This window comes from Dendrobates tinctorius, unplaced genomic scaffold (assembly GCF_039654945.1).
Source record: "Dendrobates tinctorius isolate UK_male_01 unplaced genomic scaffold, ASM3965494v1 ptg000003l, whole genome shotgun sequence".
In the NCBI taxonomy this organism is placed as follows: Eukaryota; Metazoa; Chordata; class Amphibia; order Anura; family Dendrobatidae; genus Dendrobates; species Dendrobates tinctorius.
The window spans coordinates 59,790,764-59,807,672 of record NW_027361671.1 but is presented as its reverse complement, the minus strand read 5'-3'; the positions used below and the strand labels follow the sequence as shown (position 1 = coordinate 59,807,672).

Genomic DNA, 16,909 nt, shown 5'->3' with positions numbered 1-16,909 from the left:
TAATGATTCCGTATGGAGAAATATATGGGCCTCATTACTCTGTATAGCGCACTAAGCGATGGCCATAATACTGTATGGAGTTATATACTGTCCGTTTTTGGAGCTATTGGATAATTTAAAATGGATATCAGTCATGAGATGTAAGAAGTGAAGTATTTTTCATTGTACTATACTGCTATTTCTCTGCCATATCGGAGCATCATGAGTTGTGGTATGTGTTAAAGGGGCACTCTTTGGCCCTGGGCCCATGAAATCCTGGAGCCAGCCCCCCCCCCACAACTGTAGCCAAATAACCCCCATTTTTCAGTGCGTAACTAGTATTTTGAAGTTAATTAAGGTTGACAAGCTTCAGTAACAAGAATTTATGCTTTTGGCATTCAAATGGGCACTGTTGGTGTGTTTCCTGTCCTCTCACTGCCGACTTTAATTCTCCATTGACTTACATTGGGTTTCGTGACGACCCCGACTTCTCCCTATAGTCGGCCGATTTTGCTCGACCCGACTTTTGGAAAAGTTGGGTTTCATGAAACGAAACTCGACCCTATAAAAGCAAAAGTCACTCAACACTAGTCTTCTCACATTTCTGGCATTCCCATATATTCCCATCCTGCATAAACTTACCATTCTCCTGATATCGCAATGCTGAGCCTGTTGCTGCATTATTTCTCCCTATTACTGCACATGCTGTGTTGTGCTGTAACTGTGCTTCTCACAGTGTATTGGGCATTATTTTTATGTGGTAAACTCAGTGAAGCACAGTCACAGCGCAACACTTACATAGTAAAGGCAACCAGACCCTCTGGCTGTAAAGAAACCAAATTGCTCCACAAAATATGAATCCCTATGTGAACACCCTAAACACAAGTTCTGACAGTACACTTGCTGAAGGGCAGGCCAGCAGCTCCAAGGCATAAAGGGCATGCTCAGGCCATGTGTCAAATTTGGAAAACCCAGAAGGTAAATGGGGCAGACCTATCTGTTAGTACATGGAGACATGTGGACAAGTACCCTTCCACAATGTTGTTGTAACACTGCCTCCTACTAATATGGACCATATCAGATAGTGGTGGTGGATGTTGTGGCGTGCTCACTAATTTTGGCCACATTTTGGCCATGCCAACCCTGCCTTTCGAGGTGCTGGCGGTGCCCCAGCTTCCTCCTCTGCCTCGGCCTTGTTGTTCCACTGAGCCCTGCTGCCGGTGCGAAAGCCATCAGTAGTTTTTCAACCAGCGTGAGCTTGTATTCACGCATTTTGCAATCCCTCTCCAGTGACAAAAGTAATGATGATATTTTGACCTTGTAGCAGTGATCCATCCGGATGTCCACCCAATAATCTGCACTGGTAACAATAACTCAGCTGTCACTCCGCAGGTACTGCAGCATGTATTGGCTCATATGTGCCAGGCTGCCCAGAGACAATGACACGTTGTCCTCGGTAGGAGGTATACCATATGGGTACTCTGTAACCCCCAGCCACACTCCAGTGATGCCTGTCAGCTCATCTGAGTGCCTCTCTACTGTGAACAGGGTTGTTCCTCCTCCGTCATCTCATCATCACCATCATCATCCTCCCAAACTTTCCCCTGGCTGTAAAGTATGGACAGTAACCCACCCTTTGAGCCATATATGGATGACAGGCCTGATAAAAGTGTGAATTGGCTCTCCTCCTCTGGCTCCCTTTCCTCCTGTGCCACCACCTCATACATCATGGCCTGAATTGTTTTTTCCTTCTGGCATATACAGTAAGTGGTTTAGCAATGCTGATGGTGGAGTCATCAGCGCTGGCCATATTGGTGGAATAGTCAAAGCAGCGCAACATGACACACATATCCCGCATGGAGGCCCAGTCATTGGAGGTGAGGTGGTGTTGCCCTGCAGTGCGAATCAGTTGTGCGTGCTGCAGCTGAAACTCCACTATTAACCCTTATGGAAGAACAGAAAATTTGCAACACACCCAATTCTTGAAGATAAAGTCCTTTATTTCATTGTGTGAATAACATCATCACTTGTGCAGTTGACAGGGGAGTTTAGAAGGAGAGACAGGAGACCTGATAAACTACATACGTTTCGCACCTAACTTAGAAGCGCCGTAGAAGCACAAGTCAGGAGCGAAATGGCAGTAGCCTGCTAGGTCTCCTGTCTCTCTTTCTAAACTCCCCTGTCACCTGCTCAAGCACACTTTATGATGTTATTCACACAATGTAATAAAGGACTTTATCTTCAAGGATCGAGTGAGTGCTGCAATTTTTCTGTTCATCCATAATGGTTAATATATGCATTCTATGACAGTGCACCAAACTGAAGAGATCCTTACAGTATAAGAGGATTATGAAGCACAGTAGATTCATTGACATGCAAAAAAGCTTTATAATTGGTGCCCCCATCTCTTCTTTGGAAACTTCACTATTACCTGCTGCTGCTCGCATAGTCTCTCTAGCATATGCAAGGTGGAGTTCTACTTTGTTATTACGGCACATATCAGCTGATGACCGGGAAGGCAGAAGTGACGATGCAACGCAGACAGTCGAGTAGCTGGGTTGCAATGCTGAATGTGTGCACACACTGCCCACACTTTCAGCAGCAGCTACGACATTTGTGGGTAGTTTTTCAGGAAGCTCTGTATTAGTAAATTCAAAGCATGTCCCAGGCAAAGGCTGTGCATCAAACCAGCTAGGCCCAGAGCTGCTATGAGATTTCACCCATTATCGCACACCACCAGGCCGGGCTTGAGGTTCACCGGCAACAACCACTCATCTGTTTGCTGTGGGATTTGTCCAACAGAGTTTAATAACAGCCTGATGTCATTTACCCCTGGCTGTGCTCAGGTTGGTGGTGCAGGTCATCCTGTGACCGAATAAGGAGGCGGTGGAGGAAGAGGAGTATGAGGTGGAGGCAACCAGGACAGATAAATATCCAGAAATATTAGGTGACAGCAGGGCATGAGCTAGAAAATTTTACTTCTCTGCCCCAGCCACCACTACATTTAATCAGTGCAATGGAGGAATATAGTGGTTTCAAAGATATGGCAACACATGAAGGTGAAGCATGAATGCATTTATTGTCAGCACATTTCAAGGTTTTCAAACCACTTCATCAGGACAAAACTACAAGCTACATTTAACAAGTGGGCAGTTAGGGAGATGTAATGTTCCTGGTCATGCTTACCTGTCCAGGTATCGGTAGTTAAGTGTACCTTGCCACTAATGGGCTGCACAGTGCACACTTGATTTGGTTCACAACATGTTTGTGCAGGGCAGAGATGGACCACCAGGAAAAGTAGTGGCGGTTGGGAACATTGTTCTGCGGAACAGCCACCAACATCAGTTTTTTAAAACTGTCTTTTTCCACCATCTGGAATGGAAGCATTTCAAAGGCCAGTAATTTGGAAGTGTTGTCATTCATGACCATGGCTCGTGGCTGGTTAGATTGGTAACTCTTCTTTCTTTCAAGGGTTTGGATATTGAAAGCTAAACACTTCCATAAGATGGTGTGTTAGATGTTTGGTGACATTGATGTTAGTGCTGGTGATGCTGTCACATCCTTTCTTTGCAGATGGCATGGCCCTGTTGATCATGTGCGGGAGGAAGAATCTCAGAAGGGGGGAGGAGGAGGAAGATCAGATTTGTCATTCTTTTTAAAGGTGTGTAGTCCACTGCACCTCATGCTTTGTCATTTGTTTGCAGCAAATCCCCTGAAGAAATGCCACATCAGGTAACTCTTTTCAGATGTCTTTGGTCTGGAAATATCAGAGGTGTGGTGGACAGTAGCAGTCTATGAACTGCCTAGAGGCTGCCCGTGTACCTTTGCACCCTGCTCCCTCTGTGGTTGTGCTCTTGTGGCAACACTGCCACCTTCTCTTCCATTCAACTGCGCACGTCTCTAGGATGATCTCCGCTCCATGTGGGGTCTAGGACCTCATAGACCCCACATAATCTTCCACTGACTCCTCAACCCTGTCCTCCTTGCCAGTCTGCACACTTCATAGAGACGCTGTAGTTGGCAACTGAGTTTCGTCATTATCTGACATGTGCTGCGGTGGTCCACTGATCATGTCCATTAGCCCTCCCGCATACTCATCATCCAACCTGATGAGTCACTGTGCATTAGTGCTCTCAATCTCTTCTACTTCTAGAGCAGGGCCAGGTGGATGGGTCTTGGAATCACAGCCAGTAAAGTCATCAAAAAGCAGAAGAAACTGCTTCATGACTTGGGGCTCAGACTGCTTGGCTGATTTGAAATGGGGTAAGGTGGAAGCCAGATGACTATGGTCCTTGGGTGATAACTGTGCACTTTCTGCTGTAGACCAGGTGGAAGATAATGCAAAGGAACTGCACCCAATCTCAGCCATCCAATCTAATACCTTTTCAACATCTTGTGTCCTCACCATTCATGCAGCAGTATTCAGGACTACATCCTGTTGCCTGCGTGCACCAGAGGAAGGTGTTGTATTTAGTCATGTGTCTGGCACAGGATGACCATGTCCTCTCCCTGCATCAGCTAGCTGCAACCACTATCAACAGCTACACCTCCACCACAACAGCAACGTCCATGTTCCTTATTTGATGCTCATTTTTGGAAGTTGATTTTCTAAACACTACTTGTGAAGAGAGGACAGAAAAGAAGATTTATTTCTTTGCAACAGTGCTAGAAAAAAAACACAGCGGTCATAAAAATTATTTCTTTGACATAGAAATGTCAACTACATGGCTGATCCTAATAATTTATTTCTCAGACTAATAAAAAGACACACACCTGTCAAGAGAAATTATTTTTTGAGCCTGCAAATGACAACTATATGGCTAATGCCAATTATTTATTTCCCAGACTAATAAAAAGCAAACACTAGTCCATAAAAATTATTTTGGGGCCTAGAAATGGCAATGATGTTGATGCGATATATTGATTTACAAAATTACCCAAAAAATAGAGCGGTCCTAAAAAAAATATTTATTTGGCCTACTATTAGCAATGAGATAGCTGATGCCAATTATTTATTTCTCAGACTACTAGAAAACACACAGTGGCTTAAATTAACAGTACTCCCACAGGTGGGAGGGTGCAGAATATGCACAGTAGCTTAAAGGACAGTACTCCCACAGGCAGGTGGTGCAGAGTACACACAGAGGCTTAAAGGACAGTACTACCAAAGTCAGGGGGGTGTAGAATACACTTAGTGGCTTAAAAAACAGTGCTCCTAAGGGCGTGCAGTGCAGGGTACACACAGTAATTTAAAGTACGGTATCCCCACAGGCAGTGGGGTGCAGAGTACACATGGAGGCTTAAAGTACAGTACTACCACAGTCAGGGGGGTGTAGCGTACACACAGCGGCTTAAAGGCCTGCACTCCCACAGCAAGGGGTGCAGAGTACACACAGTGACTTAAATGACAGTACTTCCACAGATATGGGTGCAGAGTACACATAGCTGCTTAATGGACAGTACTCCTACAGGTGGGGGGCTGCAGAGTACACACAGCGGCTCTAGCACAGTACTAGCAGAATACGTGAAGCGACTTGAAGGACAGGACTTCCACAGATACAGGTGCAGAGTACACACAGTGGCTTATAGGACAGTACTCCCACATGCGGGAGAAGGGATGCAGAGTACACACACTGGCTTAAAGGACAGCAGTCCCACAGTCAAGAGGGTACAGAATACACATGGCTGCTTAAAGAACAGTACTCCCACAGGCAGGTGGTGCAGAGTGCACAAAGCAACTTTTTCCACAGTACTACACAGATATGGGTTGCAGAGTACATACACCGTTTTTTTTTTTTGCAGAGTGCGTAGTCTTTCTGTCCCTCACTCCAACTGTGTCCTATCCCTACACTAATGAGAGCATAATGGCAACTGTACTTATGATCCGTCCTTTATTTAGGCTGGGTCACATGCCGCGCCAGTCAATCACAGCCATGGCTATGCTTGGCATTGCTGTGATGGCTCCAGAAGTCCCCACAGTCTAAAAGCTTGTTGATTGAAAGGCTGCAGCCTTTCAACAAGATTTATTAGACTGGCAAAACCGAACAGGAAACCGAACATACAGTAAAAGGTCCATGTTCGTGGTTCAGTACCAGACTCTAGGTGTCCGGTATGAACCCCAAACTTTCCAGTTTGGGTTCGCCCTTTCCTAACCTAAAGGGCTTTGCCAATGTGACATGGCACTCGCAAACCATAACATCAAACTCTGTACTGTAATATGGTGTTCCATACACAGGAGAAGCTGCATAACAAATTGTTCTGTTATTTTTCTCCTATAATCCCTTGTTTTTTAAATTATAATCTTGGGGCTAAAGCAACATTTTAGTGGAAAAAATGGTAATATTTCATTTACTAAGCACAATGTTGTACATTTCTGTGAATCGCCTGAGGGTTAAAAATTGTCATTACTCTACTAGATGAATTCCTCTAGTGGTATAGCTTACAAAATGAGGTCACTTGTGGGATTTTTTGCCGTTTTGGTATGTCAGTGACTCTTCAAATCTGACATGGTGTCCGCAACCTATGTCAGCCAAAATGGCATCTCTTTCCTTCATAGCCCTGCCTTGCGCATAAATAGTAGTTTTCTACCACATATGGGCTATTAGCATACTTGGGAACAATTGCACAATAAATTGTATGGTCAATTGGGTTATAGGAAGTTTCGCCCCCAGCAGTTCGCCCCCAGCAATTTGCCCCCAGCAGTTCGCCCCAGGTACATTTCGCCCCCGCACATTTGCCCCTATCATTTCGCCCCAGGAAGATTTGTCCCCACACATTTCGCACCCCACATTTCGCCCCCAGCATTTCGTCCCTGGATGTTTCGCCCCTGGATTTAGCGGTTCTCCGTGACGTCTTCTCCTGCTTCCGGCTGTCTTTTCATCTTGCCTGGATCACTGATCCATGAAGCATGATGAATGTCGCGGCAGTGAGGCCGAATGTCTCCTGGCCGCTTACTGACATGAAATCACTCCTGCCCCATTCATCAGTCAATCCAGGGGAAGAACTGCTGGGGGCAAGACATCCAAATCCTGTTTACCTTGTTAAAATTAAAAAATTGGGGCTAAAGCAACATTTTTGGAGCAAAAATTGGATTTTTTTTTATAATGGCTCAACCTTATAAAATTTCATGAAGCATCTGCGGGTTCAAAGTGCTTTACCACACATATATATTAATTCCTTTAGGGGTGTTGTTTCTAAAATGGAGTCCCTTGTTGGGGGTTTCTGCTGTTTAGGCACATCAGTGGCTCTTCAAACATGATATGGCTTCTGCTATCTATTCCAGCAAAGTTTGCATTCCAAAATTCAAATGTAGCTCCATTCCTTCTGTGGCCTGCCGTGCGTCTAAACAGTAGTTTTCCACCACATGGGGTATCATCAAATTTTTAGGTCCATTTTATCCTGTGATAAATAATATTTATTACTAGATATGTGCCCGATGCTATCACATCGGGAGGGCAGTATCATCATGATGGGGCAGCTTTGTGGCGCTGGGAGTGGCGGCCCTCCCACTTCCGTGCAATCGCATCTGGCAGGAAAGACGGTGTTTTGCGGCCTGTGCTGGAGATAATGTGCAGTGCCACCGCCGCACACAATCTCCAGTACGGGCCTCAAGCCGTGGTCTTTCCTGCCTGCTGTGACTGCACGGTGGTGGGTGGGCAGGCAGCGTCGGGATCGGGCACGTGTAGTCATGCGGTGGGTCCTGGCGGGGGTCCGGTGGTGGCATCCCTCTCATTACACTCCCTCCTTACAACCTCTCATTATACCCACTTCATTACACCCCTCTCGTTATACCCCCTCTTTACACCCCTTTCACAGCCTCGTGATCGCAGCGGCGGCCTGGATCCGAGCGACAACTGGGATCCAAGCAGCGGCTGGGATCCCAGCGGTGGTCGGGATCGCAGCAGTGTTCGGGATCGCAGCAGCAGCTTGGATCCCAGTGGCGGTTGGGATCGCAGCGGTGGTCTGGATCCGAGCGGCAGTTGAGATCCCAGCGGCGGTCGGGATCGCAGCAGCGTTCGTTATCGCAGCTGCATCCTGGATCCGAGCGGCATCACTTGGGTGTTCCAAAATGGCAGTCGGCGTACTTTCGGTGCGGCGCAGTGGATTGTGGGATTCGGGGGGCATCCAGACGGAAGTGGATGACAGACAATTTAAGGCAATTATATATATATTGATTTATTTTTAGCATTATGACCATATATTTTAAGGGCATTAAAAAATCAGAGCTTGAAAATTGTGAATTTATCAAATTTCCATTTTTTCACAAATAAACTCAAATCACCTCGACCTAAATTTACAACTAACATGCAGTACAATGTGTCATGAAAAAACTGAGTATCACTTGGATATGTTTACATGTTCCAGAGTTGTTACCTCATAAAGAGAAAGAACTGAAACATTTGGCTAAGTCAAGAATGTGAAAATAGGCTTCCGTGGTAAGGGGTTACTGATCATTGAGGACCTCATGACTTTTTTTTTTTATTATTTTTTTTACTAATTTAAAAGCATTAATGAACTTTATCAAGGTCTTACTTTAACTTCTTACCAGTGAAATGCAATTTTCGTATAAAATATATCTTCCTAATGAGCAGCATTTTCACCAAGTTTGAGTGAAGCTTAGGGAAATATCCTACTGAAAAAGAAACCATTTCATACATGTAATTATTGCTACATTATTTATCTTATGATCAATACTGTAGGAATAATTACATGTATGAAATGGTTTCTTTTCAGTAGGATATTTCCCTAAGCTTCATTGAGGCTTTAATGATACTGTAGGGAACAATGTGCTTCTAAAACTTTAAGCTAAAATCAAGTATACTAATACTGTATGTTCTTTTCAGTGGTTAGGATAGAGCCATTGGCAAGGGAATAGTACATATAAACATGAAGTGGAATCTTCTGAGTGTACTAAGATTGAGTCACATAGTAATCCTGTATTGGACTCAGACCATCCAGATCAAAGCCATGGGCCAGGTTGTTTAAGAGGCAAACATTTAGAAGAGTCGTGACCTTAAAACCCCTTCCCGACCTGTGACACAGCGTATGCGTCATGAAAGTTAGTGCCAATCCGACCATGACGCATATGCTGTGTCATGACTTCAAAGCTCCCCTGCGGGTCAGGTGACCGGGGTCACGGAAAGGTCACCTGACCCACAGTGACAGGACCCTTTATGCTTTCCCACAGGGGGGGTGGCTTAGCACCCCCATGGCTACGATCGCTCTGATTGGCTCTTGAAAGTGAAACTGCCAATCAGAGCGATAGTAATATTTCATCAATGAAATTTGATGAACTATTACAATCCAGCCATGGCCGATGCTGAAATAGCATCGGACATGGCTGGAGACACTAAGTTAAACCCCTCCGCTGACTGACAGCGCCGATCGGCCGCCGCCACCAACTGACAGCAGCGATCGGCCGCCGCTGTCACAATCTGCCCCCCTCCCCCTTCCCTCCACTCCCCCCACCTTCCGATCCCCCCCACGGTCATCCCGGTGTCCCGCCATCCCGGTCCATGGGCGCCACCATCTTGGAAAAAGGCGGGAGCATTCGCAGTGCGCCCGCCGTCATTTCCCGGGGGGCAGATTCATTTTTTTATTTTGATCACTGTGATAACCTCTCACAGTGATCAAAATAAAAAAAGTAAATAAACACCCCCCTTATCACCCCCCATAGGGACAAATAATAAGATATTTTTATTTTTCAATTAGGGTTAGAAATAGGGTTAGGGTTAGAAATAGGGCTAGGGTTAGAAATAGGGCTAGGGTTAGAGTTGGGATTAGGGGTGTGTTGGAGTTATGATTAGGGTTGGGATTTGGTTAGGGGTGTGTTGGGGTTAAGGTTATGATTAGGGTTGCGATTAGGGTTAGGGGAGTGTTGGGGTTAGGATTGGAGTTAAAATTGAGGGGTTTCCACTGTTTAGGCATATCAGGGGGTCTCCAGACACTCCATTCTGAGCCCCAAAGTGTGCCCAAACAGTGGTTTACCCCCACATATGGGGTATCAGTGTACTCAGGAAAAATTGCACAACAACTTTGGGGGTCTAATTTCTCCTGTTACCCTTGGGAAAATTAAAAATTGGGGGCTAAAAAATAATTTTTGTGGAGAAAAAATTATTTTTTATTTTCACGGCTCTACGTTATAAACTTCTGTGAAGCATTTGGGGGTTCAACGTGCTCACCACACATCTAGATTAGATCCTTGGGTGGTCTAGTTTTCAAAATGGAGTCACTTGTGGAGGGTTTCTATTGTTTAGGTACATCAGGGGATCTGCAAACGTAGCATGACGCCCGCAGACCATTCCATCAAGTCGACATTTCAAAACGTCACTACTTCCCTTCCGAGCCCCAACGTGTGCCCAAACAGTGGTTGCCCCCCCATATATGGGGTACCAGCGTACTCAGGACAAACTGGACAACAACTTTTGGGGTCCAATTTATCCTGCTACCCTTGTGAAAATAAAGAATAGTGGGCTAAAAATCATTTTTTGAGGGAAAAAATATTTTTTATTTTCACAGTTCTGCGTTATAAACTTCTGTGAAGCACTTGGGGGTTCAGAGTGCTCACCACACATCTAGATAAGCTCCTTAGGGGGTCTAGTTTCCAAAATGGGTCATTTGTGGGGGAGCTCCAAAGTTTAGGCACACAGGGGCTCTCCAAATATGACATGGTGTCCGCTAACGATTGGAGCTAATTTTCCATTCAAAAAGTCAAAGGGCACTGCTTCCCTTCCGGGCCCTGCCGTGCACCCAAACAGTGGTTTATAACCACATATGAGGTATCGGTGTACTCAGGAGAAATTGCCCAACAAATTTTAGGATCCATTTTGTCCTGTTGCCCATGTGAAAATGAAAAAACTGAGGTTAAAGAAAATTTTTGTGAAAAAAAAAGTACTTTTTTTTTACAGATCAATTTGTGAAGCACCTGGGGGTTGAAACTGCTCATTATGCATCTAGATAAGTTCCTTGGAGGGTCTAGTTTCCAAAATGGGGTCACTTGTGGGGGAGCTCCAATGTTTAGGCGCACAGGGGATGTTTAGGTGCACAGGGGCTCTCCAAACGCGACATGGCAACCGCTAAATATTACAGCATATTTTCCTTTCAAAAAGTCAAATGGTGCTCCTTCCCTTCTGAGCCCGGCCGTGCACCCAAACAGTGGTTTATGACCACATATGAGGTATCATTCTACTCAGGAGAAATTGCCCAACAAATTTTAGGATCCATTTTATCCTGTTACACACGTGAAAATGAAAAAATTGATGCTAAAAGAAAATTTTTGTTGGAAAAATTAAAATGTCCATTTTTTCCTTCCACGTTGCTTTAGCTCCTGAGAAGCACCTGAAGGGTTAATAATCTTCTTGAATGTAGTTTTGAGTAGCTTGTGGGGTGCAGTTTTTAGAATGGTGTCACTGTTGGGTATTTTCTGCCATATAGACCCCTCAAAATGACTTCAAATGTGAGGTGGTCCCTAAAAAAATGGTTTTGTAAATTTTGTTGTAAAAATGAGAAATCGCTGGTCAACTTTTAACCCTTATAACTTCCTTACAAAAAAAAAAATTTTGTTTCCAAAATTGTGCTGATGTAAAGTAGACATGTGGGAAATGTTATTTAGTACCTATTTTGTGTCACATACTTCTCTGGTTTAACAGAATAAAAATTCAAAATTGCAAAATTTTCGCCAAATTTCCATTTTTTTCACAAATAAACGCAAAAATTATCGACCTAAATTTACCACTAACATGAAGCCCAATATGTCACGAAAAAATAATCTCAGAATTGCTAGGATGCGTTGAAGCGTTCCTGAGTTATTACCTCATAAAGGGACACTGGTCAGAATTGCAAAAAATGGCCAGGTCATTAAGGTCAAAATAGCCTGGGTCATGAAGGGGTTAAGGTGCTTAAACTTACTGGCCATTGGAACCTACAGAGTGAGGCTCATTTGCATTACTTTATGCTTTTAATGTGTAGAACAATATCAGAGTTCATGTATTCTTTAATCACAGTGTGCTGACACATAGACTCTGTATATGTTTGTGTGATGACCATATAGCATATTTGTGCACCTGAGCCTTAATACTAATGGTGTGTGAATCATTTTTTGAGGGTAACAGGTTTGCAACTCACCTGTCACACTGTATTACTGAGGGTTACTGCAGAGTGACATAAACTCCACTAGATAGCAGCCGAGTGGAGGATGAGTTGAATATCCTGCAATGAAGCAGACCAGCAGTAATACAGCGAAGCAACCACTAGGTGGCAGCGGAATAGTCAGAGAGCGAAGTCGATACCAGAGAATAATGTAGTACAAAGGGGAAATCCAAAACAGAGTTAGAAGAGAGCAAAAGGTCAGTGCTGGTCAATAGCTGAACTAACAGATGGGAGAGACAGGATCAGAATCCAAACACACAGGGAAATAAGGAGCAGGGTTGGGTAGGAGGAAGGTCAACAGACACTGGTAGGGTCAGATGAACGCAACAGGGCAGATCTGGAAACTCAGAGTCAGCTAAACACGCGAAGGTAAGCAATATAACTGGCACTGAACAAAGATAGCAGCACAGAGATATAGCAGACCGGAGACAGGAACGAGGCAGGGAAAATTAACCCCTGACATGACCAGACCGGGAAAGGAGAGACACGACAAAGCCTGGCTTAAATCGTGACATCAAACATTTGTCAGGGAGTTCTGACTAGGCAACATAAGTATTTTTTTAATTCTTCACCCATGTCCACATCATATTCATTGGACACATTTCAAATCACTCAACTTTTTTGGCAACATCTTCACTTCATGGGATTTCTCACCTTAGGTTTAATGGTAGGTATATGGTTATTGGGTTCCTCACATCTTTCTTGACTGTGGCTCTAGGTTGACACTATAGCAGAATTCTAGGTGGAAGTAGCGAGCCCTAAACTTCAGCAAGGAAAGATCATCTATCCCTTGCTCTGTCCTTTAAAAAAAAAAGGAAAATGGTTTGTCAAGATTTTTTCTCTTATAGATGGCTGCCACTCGACCGCATGCACCTTTTCATGTGACACGATGGTTTTCTTTGGCACATTGATGAAAAAAATCATAATGTTGAGCTTTCAATAATTAAAATAAAAAGCTGCATTGAATGAAAAGTTTAATCAACAGTATTTTTGATCAACACTTCATACAATTTGCTTCATCCTGTTTCTTCGTTTGTATGCTTTTCTTAACTTATATTTGCCTGAAATTGTTCATACTGCATAGTCAATAATAATGCTTTCATTTGAAAGAGATTAATTAGGGTGACTGTATGACTTCTTAAATTCTCTTACCCATCCACCATCTGATTACATTTTGATATTGAATGACTTCACAGGATACTGGCAACTAGATCTTCACACTCTCCTTTTGGCAAAGAAATCCTTTTAGTAAATGTTGAATAGAACAGTCAGGTCATGATCCAATGTGGATGGGGTCATAAATTGCTGAACAGCAATATTTACTTAAAATTGGATTACATTTCATAGTGAGGTAATATGATAAAACTGTGTTTTGTACCAATATGTAAGCATAATAGCAAATTTTTAATCGTTTGATTTTATCTGTAAACACGAGAAATGTTGCACTATTGAATAGACATGTGTATTCTCAAACTGAAAACTGAACAAAAGCCTGATCCCTTATGTCATTTCAATAGAGAGACACCATGAGATGTCATATCTGCAGCGTATTATGAAAAAGTCTGAGCACAAAATGTCATTCACCCTCTCTCTCATATTTCAGCAGTGCGTGAAATGGTATCGGACATTTTTTTTTATTTGTGATCCTTGCGAATCAAATTGCAGTGTGGTCAAATTCATGTGGAACCACGTGTTTCCGAAGTACGTCTTCCACGGATTCATCCTCCCCTCTTGAGTATTAATAAGTGTTACTGATTTTAAAACCCAGGTTCAACTACTTTTATGACACTACTACAAAAATCTTGTATTTCACAAAACGTACAGCTAACATAAGAAAAAAATTCAAAAAACTTACATATGAAAGGTAGACTCACCAAACCCTGACTGATGCACTAGCAGGGTGCAGCAGACCTCCATTGATAAAGGCTTAGGGCAGCACAGGTGCAACTCACTGATGAAGACAGCCTGGAACCAAAGGAAAAAAAGGAGCTGGCTGCCTAGTGGGAAAAATGCACACAGATAAGGCTTGCATAGGACCTCAGTCACACAGATCAGTGTGGTGCAAAGTGTCTGAACAGCCTGTTGATCACACCCATAGTATTAGCAGGCGGGCTGCTCAGCACTATATACATGCATCACACAGAAAAACCAAGCCAACATAAAGAGGCCCGCCTGCAACCTGCAAAAATGATAAAAAGTGCAAAAAGATAAAAAAAAAATGGGGCATTAGTTACTATTTTGGCCAAAGCAGATAAGCTCGCAACCAGAACATCAAGGGTCCCAAGATTTTGCGAGTCCCTAACACTAAATCTGAACAGCTAACATAAGAACAAATTAAAAAAAACTTACATATGAAAGGTAGACTCACCAAACACTGACTGATGCACTAGCAGGATGCAGCAGACCTCCATTGATAAAGGCTTAGGGTAGCACAGGTGCAACCCACTGATGAAGACAGCCAGTAACGGCTGCTTAGTGAGAAAAATGCACACAGATAAGACTTGCATAGGACCTCAGTCACACAGATCAGTGTGGTGCAACGTGTCTGTACAGCCTATTGATCATGCCCATAGTATTAGCAGGCGGGCTGCTCAGCACTATATACATGCCCTAAGCCTTTATCAATGGAGGTCTGCTGCATCCTGCTAGTGCATCAGTCAGGGTTTGGTGAGTCTACTTTTCATATGTAAGTTGTTTTTTTTATTTCACAAAAAGTATGCAGAAATATGTGTATAAGCAACGCTTACTATTTTACTATTTATGTATTGTAAAAAAAAAATGAACAGCAAGCTACATGAAACAATAAGTTTTCAAGATTTGAATATGCAACTATGTTGAGATTCCTTGCATGGAAAATTAAGCTGTATAGTGAATAGAGTGCCAGAACAAAGGATAAAGGTACTGTCACACTTGGTGATGCACCAGCGATCCCGACCAGCGATATGACGCGGTCAGGATCGCTGGTGCATCGCTAAGTGGTCGCTAGTGAGCTGCCACACAGGCAGATCTCACCAGCGACATAGCAGCGGTCGGCGGTTGCTACTTACCTGTCAGACGAGGCGATCCTGACGTCCTCCCGCCCGCGTCCACGCGTCGCTCGTCGGTGCCACAGGAAGCCCAGCAGGACGCTGATGACGAGAAACAGTCCAGGACGTTCTCACACGGTCGGAGGTAAGTATCAGACCTAGCGATATCACTAGCAATATCCAGTGACGTTATAGCGATATTGCTAGCGATATCACTTAGTGTGACAGGCCCTTAAATCCCACCTAAAGAAGGACACTGAAACATTTGGTAGTGCTCTCCTGCAGTGTCCTTACAGTGCTGAAACGTGTTGTAGCATTACAATCCTTCAACTCCACTACATCAAGAGGATTTGATTCCAACAGCACAGCCTACTATAAATTAAAGTCATCATCACTGGCCAAGATTCCCAACTTGTATCACTTGTATCAAAGGGGTTGTCCACTATTGAAAGGCAGCAGTCAATAAGCGGCTACTTGCAGTAATTAAGTACTGATTGGCACTTGATCACTGGAAGACACATTACTGACATGGAAAAGTAACTACAGTCCTGGAAATAAGAATGTTTTTTTTATTTATGGTGTGGCTGCTAAGAAAGGATGGTAGAGATGAGCGACCACTAAAATGTCCTGATGCTCATTACTCGAATCAAGCAATTTCTAATCCTTGGATGCACGTTTCGAATAACGAGTGTAGTAGGAGTTAATGGGAAATGGGCTATAAAATTGTTGAAATGGATGGAAAAAGTGCTGAATGGAAGGAGCTTTTGCATTTTTACACAATATTAAGTATTTTAGAAAAAAATGTTTTTACATCAGTTTATTCTGAGATCTATAACTTTTTTATTTTTACACTGATGAAGCTCTAAGCTTATGTTTTGCTGGACAAGATGACATTTTCAGCAGTATCATTTTTTACACTTAAATTTTTGATTGTTCTTATTGCACTTTTTGCTCAGCATTGTGATGAAAAAGCATAGTTTTGTGCCACTTTTTTTTTACGGTGTTCCCTAAAGGGGTTAACTAATTATAAAGTTTTATAGGTCAGGTCGTTCCTGACATGGTAATACCAAATATGTGTACTTTTTGTGTTGTAGTGCAGCGGGGTTGGTGCAGTGTGATAGACAGGCAGTGACCCAGCAAAGTTCAAAGCAAAATGTATTTAAAGTCCAGACTCACAGAAATAAACAGCACACGGTATCCTTCGGATTGCAGTCAGGAAACAAGACAGTCCACATCCGAGATCGGTTGTCATGGGCAACTGCACCACTCTGCTACGCTGAGGGGTGCCAGGCTCCGTGTTGCTTCACACAGGCTGAGCTCTGCAGAGCCTCCTGCTCTTGACTCTTGCAAACAAATTCTAACACACCCAACCCTCTGTTGCAGAGTTTCTACAAGGTATCTGTGGCCATAGGCCACTTGGAAGACCTGGCCAGGAGGAAATGGACTGCCCCACTACCATCCTGTAGCCTACTTCAAAAATAAAAGCCCATGGCAGGTGTTCTTAAAACTGCCCTGGGCAAATAGCTTGCCCAAGACCAACACTTACTTTTATTTTGTACTGGAATCACAGCTATGTCTGTCAACCCCACAGCCTCAATACACTTCTGTGTATTCTGTGGGACACATAGCGACCATCGCACTTAACACTGGTCACTGCTTCACAGTGTTTATTTTTGCTTTTACATAAATTTATTGGGTTAGTATAAAGGTACTGTCACACTTAGCAATGTACCAGCGATCCCGACCAGCGATATGAC

General features: G+C 43.6%; 1 long non-coding RNA gene across 2 annotated transcripts in view; it reads right to left on the bottom strand.

Moving 5' to 3' along the window:
• The window catches only part of LOC141090135 (uncharacterized), a 151,444-nt gene extending 137,320 nt beyond the window's left edge, over window positions 1–14,124 (bottom strand). For both annotated transcript variants that reach the window (XR_012232398.1, XR_012232389.1), the window contains exons 1-2: window positions 14,001–14,124; window positions 12,781–12,926 (exon numbers count right to left, since the gene is read on the bottom strand). This is a non-coding gene — a long non-coding RNA (uncharacterized lncRNA). The remainder of the gene's footprint in view (window positions 1–12,780; window positions 12,927–14,000) is intronic.
• Window positions 14,125–16,909: the final 2,785 nt, after the last annotated feature.